Here is a 13,601-nt window from a genome sequence, read left to right on the forward strand (position 1 = left end):
TTTCAATAGCTCTACGGAGTCAGGCTGGCAGTGGCCATTTCCCTTCCCTGAATGTGTATGAGATAACAACAATGGCATCTCTATGAAATATACATGGTGAGAGATTTTTTCCCTAGCAAGCGTAGCTGCATAGATGAATCCATTATGGGAGCTCTGAGGAGCTGCCACATGGCCAGAGATTCAAAGCAGCAAGCCTGGGAAATTATTCCATCAACCCTGCTAATATATGGATTAAAATATGGTAGGATCAGCAGAAGGCCAGGTATAGTTGCTTTGGGTATCAGATAAAGTAAAGGTAAAGGGACCCCTGACCATTAGGTCCAGTCGTGACTGACTCTGGGGTTGAGGTGCTCATCTCGCTTTATTGGCTGAGGAAGCTGGCGTACAGCATGTGGCCAGCAGACTAAGCCGCTTCTGGCGAACCAGAGCAGCGCATGGAAATGCCGTTTACCTTCCCGCTGAAGCAGTACCTATTTATCTACTTGCACTTTGACGTGCTTTCGAACTGCTAGGTTGGCAGGAGCAGGGATTGAGTAATGGGAGCTCACCCCATTGTGGGGATTCGAACCGCTGACCTTCTGATAGGCAAGCCCTAGGCTTTGTGGTTTAACCCACAGCGCCACCCGCGTCCCTTCTGGGTATCAGATATAGGCCACCAATTGTAGATTTTAATGGCTCTACCAGTAATAGAAAACCTGTAGATGTTTGCTGAACTCCAACTCCCATCCAGCATGGCCAATGATCAGGAATGAAGTGTTAGTCTAGCAATATCTGAGCTGCCGTAAGTTTCCTGTTCTTGCGCTCTCTCAAAGGTTCGGCACCAGCGTGATCATTTTAACTTTTACTTTCCTTCGGAAATGCTCTGTCTCTCATAGAGGAATGTTTCTCAAATGCAGCCACAATAGCCTTGCCTGAAATGATATCTGGCGTTTCATGTTTTAATTTGTGAGAATCTAAGATGAGCTACCATATTCTCATAAAAGATGCTGACCTCATAATTAAGGAGGCTGGCAGAGGATGAGCTGTAGTCATACCAGGAGTGCTAACTTGAATAAAATATTTTTTGGGGAGGGCCAGGTAAACCCCACCCCGCATAATCAATTAAAAGATGTGGTGCATGCACACCATTTGAATGGCAATGCCCATCAACTTTTTTTGGGGGGGGGGGTGGCAGCCCCCTCAAATATTTTATGCGGGGAACGAAAAATTCCCCAATGTCTTTTTAGGCCCATATCTTCAGAACCCACTGAGAAATATCAGAAGAAATTATATGAACTGATGAAGGAACTTCCTATAAATGTTCCAGGACCATATCTGTACTGACACGCCTCTGGAGTCTCAACTAGGCATCTTCTACCTGCTACCCAAAATATGCAAACCAGGTACCCCTGGGCACCCCATCTTTTCATGTATCAGGACCATCAAAGTTGAGGAGACTGATTATATGGACTCAACATGCCACCAGTACATAAAAGATGCCACTGATTTCGTTAAGAAGATTGACAATCTTCTAGAAAACACCACCTATCTTCAGATCAGTGGCACTGCAATGGGCAGTTGCATGGCTCAACAATATGCCAACATCTTCATGACTGACTTAGATCAACACTTTATCAGCTTCTCATCTCCAAAACCCTCTGCTCTACTTGACTACCTGAGAAACACTGATGCCACCTGTATCATCTGGACCCATGGACAGCAGGCAAGTGTGCAGTTCCACCTGGATTTCAATCATTTTCATCCCACCAGCAGGCGGGGCCTAGGCCAGTACACAAAAGAGGTTCCCTTTCTGGACAGTGCTATGCAACTGCATAAATGGACATCTTAGCACTGCTTTATATAGGAAACTCACTGAAAACTACATGCTCTTGCGTGCTTCCAACTTCCACCCATAACACACCACAAAATCCATTGTCTACAGTCAAACCTAGGCTGCAATTACATCAGTTTGGACTCACTGGAAAGACACCTAAAACATTTACACCAGGCATTCCTCAGACAACAGTACGCACTGTACGAAGTGAAAAAAACAGGACAACAAGGCCTGAGTGGGACACAGGAAAAATCAACAACAAGGCGGACCAGAGGAGAAAATGATAGGTCATTACTTGCTGTCACTTTATGTCTCCCAGTTAAAATGACTCAAAACATGTCATCGGTGATGTACAACCCATCTTGAATATGTCCCTCACACAGGCCCTAGGCGGCAGGCCTGTACTTGCTTACAGACAGCCCCCAACCCCCCCAATCACCAGAAGTAAGAGGTCACAGCAGTGATACAGACTCAACGACCAACCCTGTGGCAGACACAGATGCTAGCTCTGACTCCATCTCTATCCTGGCTACAGTACAGTCATACCTCATGTTACGTTTGCTTCGTGTTACGTTCTTTCAGGCTACGTCCTGCAGCGACCCGGAAGTACCAGAAAGGGTTACTTCCAGGTGTCGCTGTTCGCACATGTGCAGATGCGCCAAATCGTGCCATGCACCTGCGAAGATACAACGCTTCAGGTTGCACTCTTTTCATGTTGTGAACGGGCCTCCGGAATGGATCCCATTCACAACCAGAGGTACCACTGTATTACAGGGCCTAATAATGCCACCAACAACATCAGAAGTTCATTCACTGGCACATCTTCCAACATGATAATGCCCTCAGCTGCCAGCCATGCCCTTCTGATTCTTGCAGTGCCAGATTTATGTATAAGCTAAACAAGCTATGGGACGCAGGTTGTGCTGTGGGTTAAACCACAGAGCCTAGGACTTGCCGATCAGAAGGTCGGCTGTTCGAATCCCCGCGACGGGGTGAGCTCCCGTTGTTCGGTCCCTGCTCCTGCCAACCTAGCAACTCGAAAGCATGAAGTGCAAGTAGATAAATAGGTACCACTCCGGCGGGAAGGTAAACGGTGTTTCCGTGTGCTGCTCTGGTTCGCCAGAAGCGTCTTAGTCATGCTGGCCCCATGACCCAGAAGCTGTACGCTGGCTCCCTTGGCCAATAAAGCGAGATAAGCGCCACAACCCCAGAGTCGGCCACGACTGGACCTAATGGTCAGGGGTCCCTTTACCTTTTTAAACAAGCTATAGCTTAGGGCCCCACTCTCTTGGGCCCCCAAAAAAATTTAAAGGAAAAAAATACTTTGATAAAATATATACTTTATTATGTGTAAATGGCTTTAGATACCTATTAGGTCCATAAATTACCATATAGCATATATTCAACACAAAAAACAGTGACAAATTGTTGTTGACAAAGGACAGCTGGACATATAAAGGGCCCCATTACCTTCAGTAGCTTAGGGCCTCATCAAACCTAAATCCGGCCCTGCTTCTTAAATAGGACAAACAGGAGCCAGTCTCTATTCGGAGAGATGGAATATATAGAGAAGAATAAATGGACTCAAGTTTTATAACAAAAATGACAACATAGAAAACTCAGTGGGGGAACATTTCGACCTCCCAGGACGTTTTGTTAACTAACCTAACAATGATCATACTGTAACAACGGAACTTCAAAGGCAGACTGCATTGTGAAACTGTTGGATTACAAAACATCAAGAGGCTCAGCTTTGCCGCTTGCCGATTGAATAGGAATTTCTATCACATTACATGTGTCACAATGCCAGGATGTCTTTTATCAACAAAACTGTCCTTTTTGTTGATGCCCACTGTTAATGGTAATTATCACCCTCTTTTTTTGCATTTCATTTCCTTCTTCTGGTCTCACTTTTTTACAGCTTTACATTCCCCAAACAATGTATGCGTATCCATTCATTTGGAAAAACTCAGCATACCACTCCAGGCAACTGATGAACTGGATGGAAGTCCAGGAAAACGTACGCCAGAGTAACTGCGTTGTGTTGAGGTTCCCTCTGTGTTTAGAGGGTGATTTGTTTTGGTAAAGGTTTGTGGACAGTTGCAAACCTGCAGGTACCCTGAGCATGCAGGTACCTCTCCCTCGTATAGGGTTTTTGTTTGGTGTTTGTGTTCACTATTAGTACAGAGCATAGAGTTGCAACAATGGGATGTGGGTGGTGCCGTGGGTTAAACCACAGAGCCTAAGACTTGCTGATCAGAAGGTCAGCGGTTCGAATCCCCTCGACGGGGTGAGCTCCTGTTGCTCGGTCCCTGCTCCTGCCAACCTAGCAGTTCGAAAGCACGTCAAAGTGCAAGTAGATAAATAGGTACTGCTCCGGCGGGAAGGTAAACAGCGTTTCCATGCGCTGCTCTGGTTCACCAGAAGCAGCTTAGTCATGCTGGCCACATGACCCGGAAGCTGTACGCCGGCTCCCTCGGCCAATAAAGCAAGATGAACGCCGCAACCCCAGAGTCGGTCACGACTGGACCAAATGGTCAAGGGTACCTCTACCTTTATAGAGTTGCACCATATTATCCTCTCTTGCTGAAACTTTCTGTAGCGCTGGGGCATGCTATCAGTGTGCAGTGCAGAAGAGTGTCTTCATAAGCAAAAGGTGCGTTTGCAACTTGCCATCTCCTTTGATAATATTGTTTACGAATTTAAAAAAGAGAAACTGCTCCATCGGCAGGATCGTAGTCCTATATTATCTGATCTTGGACCATGCATTATTGATTTCCACAATGTACAAAAAGAAAAGTATTAAAAGCCTTAGATAAAAATGTAAGGGATAAAAAAAAATGCTTAAATTGCTTTTGAAATTTAAAATCAATTTTACATGCTCGCTTATGTAGGGTAAGCAAGATTTATCGAGCACTGGGCAGCATACTAAAATAGCATTTTATTCTATAGCAAAATGAAGATCCTCGGATGAAGGGATGGCTTTTAGTTCTGCCCTGTTCACACAGCAGGAGCAGCTACCTGTAGGGGAGGAAAAGGACCCTGCTCATACGAGGGCCACCATTTTGAAAAATCTTGGTGCAACTTCTAAGACCAGGACTTACTAGGGATGGGTAAAACTTTGACTTCTCCATTTCTCATTTCCCACCCTCTAAAGTTCACTTCTCCAAATTTCCACACCAGTATGCAATTTGTTGTTGTGAGGTTGGTTAGGCTGAGGGACAGTGGCTGGCCTGTGGTCACCCAGTGAACTTTGAACCAGGACCTAGTCCAATACTGGTGACTGGAAGTGGGCGCCGAGACCATATAACACAGGTCCTGAAAGACCTACATTGACTGCCAGTACGTTTCTAAACACAATTTAAATTGTTGGTACTCACCTTTAAAGCCCTAAATGGCCTCGGCCCAGTATGCCTGAAGGAGCATCTCCACCCACAATCGTTCCACCTGAACACTAAGGTCCAGCTCTGAGGGCCTTCTGGTGGTTCCCTCACTGTGAGAAGTGAAGCTACAGGGAACCAGGCGGTGGGGCTTCTCGGTAGTGGCATCCACCCTGTGGAATGCCCTCCCATCAGATGTCAAGGAAATAAACAACTATCTGACTTTTAGAAGACATCTGAAGGCAGCCCTGTTTAGGGAAGTTTTTAATGTTTGATGTTTTATCGTGTTTTTAATATCCTGTTGGAAGCCGCCCAGAGTGGCTGGGGAGGCCCGGACAGATGGGTGGGGTATAAGTAATGATTTGTTGTTGTTGTTGTTGTTGTTGTTGTTGTTGTTGTTGTTGTTGTTGTTGTTGTAAGCACTTCAATGACATTGGCTCTTAATGTGGTGATAGCACCATGGGTCTCCAATTTATCCTGCTAATTGGAAACACCTACAAGTCTTGAAAAGGCTTTCATGGGAAGAGTCCCTTTGTGACTTTTTTCTGGCAGTGCCCTGAGAGCTGCTGTATCAGGGACTATATACTACATAAGGTGGGCCTTATTAATATAGTTCTTATATAGTTGTATTCCTAGTCTGCCAGTGTTTATGACGGGGAGTTGGGTTGGGATGGACCCTAGTTGCTCCTCCACTGGTGAAGAAGAGTGCTACAGTGGAAGCCCTGAGCTTCACCCAGGTGCCAGGATCTTCTGCCAGTGAAAAGCCCCCCAGACCCTCCACCCCAAGGAGCCCAATCCTCAGTCTGGAATTAGTGCGGCAAAAAGAAGCCCCTCACCCACCTTCATTGGCCAGAGTCAGCAGGGCTTCAGACGCAGCAGTGAATCTGCAATTCCTCAACTTCCCACCATTGTGGGATCTGTCTTCAAACCTCAGCTATGCACCTCTAGATTCTAGATTCCATTTCCATCCAGAATTAATATAGGCATTCACAGTTTTGCATGTTGGTTCTCAGGCTTCCTCCACCCCACCCAGCAAAACCTGCCACCTCTCTGCACAAATTCAGTCTAGCAGCTTGCACAGATAATGTGGTGGGTTGGTGTTTTTTAAAAAACCGTCTTCTTTACGGAGGTTATAATTCAGGATGAAAACTCTGTTTTCCCCAGTCCACAGCTTCTGGGAGTCTGAGTGATTATGCATAAGAAGATCCTGCCTAGATTAGCATAATAGAAATTGCAACAATAGTTTTTTAACAGCTCATTTAGTAGCACTTTGATTTTGATTTTTTTTTAAGGGAAAAACAATCATTAATGATGCAGTGCTAGAATCCCAAATGCACACATGCTCAGAAATTAGGCTTGAAAGAGATCTGCCCAGGCTGAAAGAATAGAATGATCCTCCTGTCTCATTCTCCCTTTGCTCTTGGTCACTCTATGGAATATGGAGATAACTCAGACTATAGATGCTACTGCTCCTAGGTATCATCTTCCACTTCACACAACCCTGTCAGCACTCTGGCATTCTTTAAAACTACAGAGTTTCCACGGACAAGAAAAGTATGTTTCCAAGCACAATTCAAAGTGTTGGTGCTGAGCTTTAAAGCCCCAAACCGCCTTGGCCCAGTAAACCTGAAGGAGCATCTCCACCCCCATCGTTTAGCCTGGACACTGAGGTCCAGCACCGAGGACCTTCTGGCGGTTCCCTCACTGCGAGAAGAAAAGTTATAGGGAACCAGGCATAGGGCTTTCTTGGTTGGGGCGCCCGCCCTGTGGAACGCCCTCCCATCAGATGTCAGGGAAATAAACAACTATCTGACTTTTAGAAGACATCTGAAGGCAGCCCTGTTTAGGGAAGTTTTTAATGTCTGATGTTTTATTGTGTTTTTAATATCCTGTTGGAAGCTACCCAGAGTGGCTAGGGAGGACTGGCCAGATTATTATTATTATTATTATTATTATTATTATTATTATTATTAACAGAAGCAGGAAAGAAAAATTCACAAAAGAGGAGGAAGAAACATCTGCTCTTTGGGTCCCCAGGGATTCCTAAAGCCTGCAGTCCAAATAAGTCTCTCATCAGTCACAGTCTTCGTTTCACTCATTTGCTAAAAACACTGAAAGGTGGGATTAGCCAGGCTGCCTTATCTCACAGCAGGATGCCTGCACATTTTGTTTTATAATTGTCCTTCTAGTAGAGCCAGAGGCTTTTTTTATGTAATGAAAATTCAGGGCCTGGGCCCTCTTGCACCCATGGGTTGTGGTCCAATTCTACCATTTGCACCATTTGCACCATTATAAATTAAACCACGTCTGTAGGGAAGGATGCTTAAGAAAGCATTAGCATTGAGCTGGGAGGTTTTATGTTTTCCATAGCACACCAGAAGCAATGGATAGAAGACATTCTTACATAGTAAAATATTATTCAAATATAGGATTATATGGGCTTTTTAGCCTCGCAAGAATCTCTTCAAGAGATGCACTGAACATAGAATCACCAACTGCTGGTTTGAGAGCCTGTGCTACAAAAATCCTGCTTTCCCTTCCTAATACATAAATCATAGCAGAACTGACAGTTTCAATGCAATGATGATGTAACAGCAGGCTCCTAGGTATAGATACCATGGTGATAAGCCCTGCAGGCCTATAACTAACCACTTGTCTGGTCACCTGTGGTGAGTGACAGTTGCATAGAGGTGACCAGCCAGGGAAGCTTTTGCAAATAGGAGATAAGAGGTGTTGGTTGGGTTCAAACAGCTAAGCTAGTGATATGTGGACATGTAGGCTGGTCACCTTTGTAAGCCTATTTTTAAGGCTGTAGTCAAGAATTCCCCAGGTAAGAGGGATTAAATATCAGTTCTCTGCAGGAATGCATAAGCAGCATAAACTTTGAGGTTCCTTTCTGTGTAAAGAATGCCTTATTCCTCCAGAACAGGAATATCTTATTTCCACATCTGTCTTCACGAAATGTTGCATTTCATATGATTGAGGGAGCTGTGGTTGGAGGAAAGATATAGAGAACTGAGGGGAAAGTAGAAAGGGAATGAAATTCTGTTTGAACAGAGTTGTGTGCTTTGTTTTTCTGTTTTGTTTTCGGAAGCTGCATGTAAAACTGAAATGAATCAGAAAAAGAGGAGGGGGGATAGGGAAACTATGACCCACTAGAAACGTTTACGTAGTTTACAACTCCCATCAGCCACAGCCAGTATGGCCAGCGGTTTGGGATGATCGGAGTTGTAATCTAGCAACAACTGGAGGGCTGAACTGGAGTCCGGACATGGCTGTCCCAGTAGGGCTGGGGCCCAGTAAGTGAACTGAGAGTACAGTTTTCTGACTTGATCCACACTATTGGTTGCATACACATAGACCTTTAAAAATTGGTGTGTGTGTGTGTGTGTGTGTGTGTGTGTAGTAAGTAGGGATAGGCACATCTGTTAATTTCACTTCTCCCACATTTCCAATTTTAAATTCAGCACTCTATATTTCTATAACAATTTGTTATTTTGTCTTTTTAAAATTATCATGAAAATCCATCATTGTTAAATTGCAAATTTCTCCTAATAAACAGGTTTTTATACCCAGTTTTGATTAACCTACACATGTTGGGGAGCTATATCCCCATATATCTTGCATTCCGTGTGTTCTTTTGACCAGTATATGCATTTCCCTACAAACTTTATCTTTATATGCATTTTTGTAAACATTACTTGGGTGCGGAGAGGCATTGCAAAATTCAGATAAATGTGAATTTCAATGGATGGCTATTTTTCAGTTTGTGTATTGTTCCAGCAAGTGCAAGTTTGCAAACTGAATCAAGTTTCTCCTCAATTCTTGGTAATGAAGCTGGTTTCAGACTCCTTTCTTCGCCTTTCCTTCTTAACCTCTGATTTAGGAGTTGAGTTTCTTTTAAACATACCAGTCCCAGCTGGTCTGTACACTCTTGGTTATATCTGAGCATCTGGGGCCCCCCTCCCACTAAAGTAATGTAGCAATATAATCAGGACTCCATTTTAATTTCAGATTCTTTCACTTGGTCCCTCAGGTACTGGTGACTCAGAGGGGAATCTCATGAAATATGAAGAGGGAACATGCAAAGGCTTTCACAGAATAAACATTTATTATTTTCTGACAAAACTGCACGCAGGCAAGTTTGGTAGCAGGGGAATAAGAAGAGCACAGCTTCTACCCTGAAGAGGGTTGTGTTGTGGGGATCAAACTCTTGCTCTGACAGGGCTGTGAGGGAAAACCCTCACAAAGAGGATTTCGATTAAACCCTGCTGATTCTCCAACCTGAAGCTCACGCTTCTATTTCGGGGGGCGGGGAGTGACAAGTATTACTACGACTGAGAACTGTGAGAGTACATAGTTCCCTGGAGGTAACTCTTGTGGCTTTGAGCCACAAGAATTTATAGGATTTATTTGTCAGAATTGGATTCAGTTTCCAAGATCTGCTACATTAGCCACTTGAATTTTTATTATTATCCTGAATTCAAGGCAAGGTGAGCCACAAACAGGGAGTATGAGAGAGCTGGTGAGGGCTACTACTACTACTACTACTACTACTACCCTGCCCATCTGGCCGGGCCTTCCCAGCTACTCTGGGCGGCTTCCAACAGGATATTAAGAACACAATAAAACATAAAACTTTAAAAACTTCCCTAAACAGGGCTGCCTTCAGATGTCTTCTAAAAGTCAGATAGTTGTTTATTTCCTTGACATCTAATGGGAGGGCGTTCCACAGGGCAGGTGCCACTACCGAGAAGGCCCTCTGCCTGGTTCAGAATGCAAGCAGAATGCAGATTGAGATATTGCTTCATGCCCAATCAGTGTGTCCATTGTTTTCTGCTGAAATTCTGTAACCTTTTTGTACGTGAACTTTCCGGTGTTGTGTGTGTGTGTGTGTGTGTGTGTGAGAGAGAGAGAGAGAGAGAGAGACAGACAGACAGACAGACAGACAGACACTGTGTGCCTCCCACTTTGGTTCCATGGTAGTGCTAGTCTTCTTCTTTAACGATCACTTGTAGCTGAGTAAGATTGTTTTCTATAAACATGGTTTTAGCAGTGAGTCCGTAAGTGACTGTGGAGGCCAATTCTGGATCCACACATCCTTCCATAGTGGGGACATAGGTTCCCGGGCGGGAGTTGATCACAGTGTGGATTTGCCAAGCGTGCCTTCCTCTTAGTGTATTTCTCCCTTTCCTCCTAAGTTTGAGCATCTTCAGAACCCATGGCACCTTTGGGAAAGGCTGCTCTCCAATCGGAGCACTCACAGGCCAGTGTTTCCCAGTTGTCAATGTTTATACTACATTTTTTTGAGATTTGCCTGTCTTTGAACCTCTTCTGTTGACCACCAGCACTATGCGTTCCATTTTTAAGTTCAGAATAGAGTAGTTGCTTTGGAAGACGATAATCAGGCATCCTCACAACATGACCAGTCCAACAAAGTTGATATTGAAGAATCATTGCTATGACACTGGTGATCTCTGCCTCTTCCAGTACACTGGCATTAGTTCACCTGTCTTCCCAAGTGATGTGTAACATTTTTCGTAGACACCATTGATGGAATCTTTTAAGGAGTTGGAGATGGCGTTTATAAGTGGTCCACATTTCACAAGCACAGTAAGGTTGGTAGTACCAATAATGTGGTAACATTGGGGATGCAGCATAAAACAACTAATAAAGTAGAATGAAGTGTAGACAGTCCAGTATATATCCAGCACTAATGCACTATTATTGCATCAATGACATGTTGTGGAAGACAAACAAAGACAGAAAACCCCACCAGTTGGGAGGGTCTCCAAGTTGACGAAGTAATGAAAACATGAAACCCTCCTTTTCTTTCAGTGGACGCAGAGTTCCCACCCAAAACACTGGGTTCTCTTTTTATATAGTGGTTGCTTTACTTGATGTGAGGTCTTCCAAGCTGCTGTGTAATATAAATGTTTAACAAGACTTAACGATATGGAGCTAAATGTACTGGAATAAGCACGAGCGAGGTCTAGTCCCTACCATCACACCTCAGTAATGTTAACAGGCATTTAGCAACAAATTGGGCCTTTTCACAGATGTTCGCAGGAAGAGGTGAGGCTGCTATGATCTAGCAGCTTCTTTCTAAAGAGGAACACCAGCGTAATGGATTTCTGTTCGGGCAATTGCAGATTTGCAGGAATCAAAGGCTGTGTCACTCCCTGTTCCCACCGGGAATGGCAAAGCCAGAATTGCTACCCAGCAGGTCAGTCACACTTTTAACATGACAGCATTTCGGTCTCCACTGTCAAAAATCAGTGAGTGTTACAAAGAAGAATCTGATGTATAAATTACAGCTGCCCTCGGGCAAGTTGCAAAACTGCAGTAGATGGCATTGAGTTGTCAGCCCACTGCTGGTGCTTCTCACTGTGACAAACCTTCTCCAAAAAAGAAGAATGGGGGTGGGGAGAAACCACCTGGATGCTTGTTGCTGAACTTATTTTCATCCCATAAAAGGAGTGCATCTGCAGGTCACACGCTAGAAATAGATGCAAATAAAGACCCCTGAAACACATTTGGCTCACAGGCTGGGCCCTGTATTTTCACACACTTTTCAGTCAAGGAACACAGGAAAAGTTCACATAGGAAGGCTGAATATTGTAGCCATGAACCAAAGTGCACATTTCGACGCACTTCCGTGATAAATATTGCATATAAAGATGTATATATTCATATAGAGTGGTACCTCGGGTTACAGACGCTTCAGATTACAGACTCCGCTAACCCAGAAATATTACCTTGGGTTAAGAACTTTGCTTCAGGATTAGAACAGAAATTGCGCGGTGGCAGTGGGAGGCCCCATTAGCTAAAGTGGTACCTCAGGTTAAGAACAGTTTCAGTTTAAGAACGGACCTCCAAAACGAATTAAGTTCTTAACCTGACATAACACTGTAATGTATTTTCTCCCTTTACACAGTCAGAAAGCTGCTCTGGTACCCAGAGCGGTGCCCACGGGGGAGGGGCTAGCTGCCCGCGGCAAGCGTCGGGGGGGCGCGCCGGCCACGACTGGTCTCCCGGTGTTGCACCGGCCGTGGCAAGTGTCAGGGGCAGCGGCGATGTCACCCCCTTCAGGGATGACACCTGGAGCGGCCTGCACCCCCTTTCTCCGCCAGTGTACACAGTTATGTGTTTTGTTCTCCCCATCACTTTTTGTATCATGTTACCTCTTTATATTTGAAAAAATATCAATAAAATATCAATTATTGGGGGGGGGGGGGAGATTGCAGATTGAATTCATCTCCGCTAGGTGCTGCAGGTATCAGGCAATAGGCAACAAGGTTTGGAGGACAAAGAAACAAAAGCTGATTTCCCTTTCTTTCTTTTTTTTGAAAAGCACAAACAGCTGGGTGTGTGTTTTAATGGAGAATCATCTTCCACCCAGGAAGGCATTTGAAACAAGCCTTTATTAGTTTTGTCACAGGCACCTAAGCAAAACTCTATGGCATTAATTCCTTGCTTAAGAAATGCAAGCTAAAGAAGCAGACTTGCTTCTTCAAAAAAACCTCGGAGGGAGAAATTCCTCTCTGTGTGAAGTAATGGCTCTGTTCCTGATGTTGTAGGTACGACAAACTATAATTAACGCGTGAGAAATTAGAGTGGGTTTGGAGAACAATGGCTTCTGTTTTACTGTTGCACAGTCTCAGCATAATTAAAAATAAGCGTCTAAGTGTTATTTGCTCTCTTCTTGGCTGCCAAACTTGTTTGTTTAGAGATGAAGGAGTTGGGGGTAGGAAGACGCGTTGGGATCTGTTTGCTTGCTGCAAAGGAAAACCCAGATTGGAAAGAACAGATATGTAAATGAGCAAGACGCAGAGCGATGTGCGACTGTGAATGTAATCCCCACCTGAGCTGCCTTGGAAGCGTTTGAAGAGTCAGGTTGCTTTGGGCACTTCAGGTTTGAGGGAGTGGGGCAGTTACCACACTCGCTCCAACTTGTACATTTGCCTGAGGGAACAGCCGGTGTAGTTCTTCCCTTGCCTTTAAGAAACTTCAGCTAAGCTTCTGTCAGCTGTGTGTGCTATCAGAAGAGCTGAGAAGTCAGAAACCTGGCGCACAAAGCATTGAGGTTCAGACTGCCAACTCTTCAGTCAGCTTCTGTAGCTGTGCTCTTGAGTACATACCCTCCAACATTTCTCCGGTGAAACTGTTGTTGTTTAGTCGTGTCCAACTCTTCGTGACCCCATGGACCAGAGCACGTCAGGCACTCCTGTCTTCCACTGACTCCCGCAGTTTGGTCAGACTCATGTTTGTAGCTTCGAGAACACTATCCAACCATCTCGTCCTCTGTTGTCCCCTTCTCCTTGTGCCCTCCATCTTTCCCAACATCAGTGTCTTTTCAAGGGAGTCTTCTCTTCTCATGAGGTGGCCAAAGTATTGGAGCCTCAGCT

This window comes from Podarcis tiliguerta (genome assembly GCF_965153285.1).
Source record: "Podarcis tiliguerta genome assembly, chromosome: 17".
In the NCBI taxonomy this organism is placed as follows: Eukaryota; Metazoa; Chordata; class Lepidosauria; order Squamata; family Lacertidae; genus Podarcis; species Podarcis tiliguerta.